Genomic DNA, 792 nt, shown 5'->3' on the forward strand with positions numbered 1-792 from the left:
TACTGTAAGTCCTGAAGAAGAATCTTTTTTCTTTCTATGAAAATATCACTAGCAGTGCCCTTTCCTACTAAAACAATCTGTTCTCTAGTCCAGACCTCCAGCTCATGGATTTTAATAGCTGCAAGCAGCCTTCTGCTCGCAGCAGGTGAGGGTGATGACAGGGTCTGGTGGCAGGCCAAAGCCTGGCTGGCACGTGTTGTGCCTTCACCCAGTCGCTTCCTGCCATCCCAAGCATATGGGTGGAGACATTGCTATTCATTGGCTCTTTACCAACAATCTATCACCTTTGCCCACAAACTGAGCAAGACCACACCGGACTGGAAACTTCATCCATCCATTAGGTGTTTTATTTGACTGACAGTATGTCGTAAATGCAGTACGAACAAGCACTGATGCATAAAAATACCTGCAGTATGAGGTGGCTCTTAACGTCTGCACAGATTATTTTCTTCAGACTTTCCGGCTTTGTTTGAAGTCATACTCTGTATGTGAGTTGTGCTAAAAACTTCAGCACATTGTCGTACTTGTGAAGTCGCCTTCAAATATGATTAATTAAGTCCTTGAACTTGGACGATGATCATGCAAACAGATCTTTCCGTTCCCTCTATGCCATGTTTTCTCACTTATACTTGTAGAGAGGAAGCAACCATACACCAAGGCTGGCTCGGTGTCTTCGCAACTGTCGACCTGAATATTTGTTATGGCGCAGGCTGCAAAAACAACATATGGTGCAGGCATCCATACAGTATTTCCATTCAAGGTGGTACCCAAAGGTTGGAGCAGTACTACTGC

This window comes from Halichoeres trimaculatus, unplaced genomic scaffold (genome assembly GCF_033239565.1).
Source record: "Halichoeres trimaculatus isolate MK-OKI-2021-1 unplaced genomic scaffold, fHalTri1.1 fHalTri1_scaffold_18, whole genome shotgun sequence".
Classification (NCBI taxonomy): Eukaryota; Metazoa; Chordata; class Actinopteri; order Labriformes; family Labridae; genus Halichoeres; species Halichoeres trimaculatus.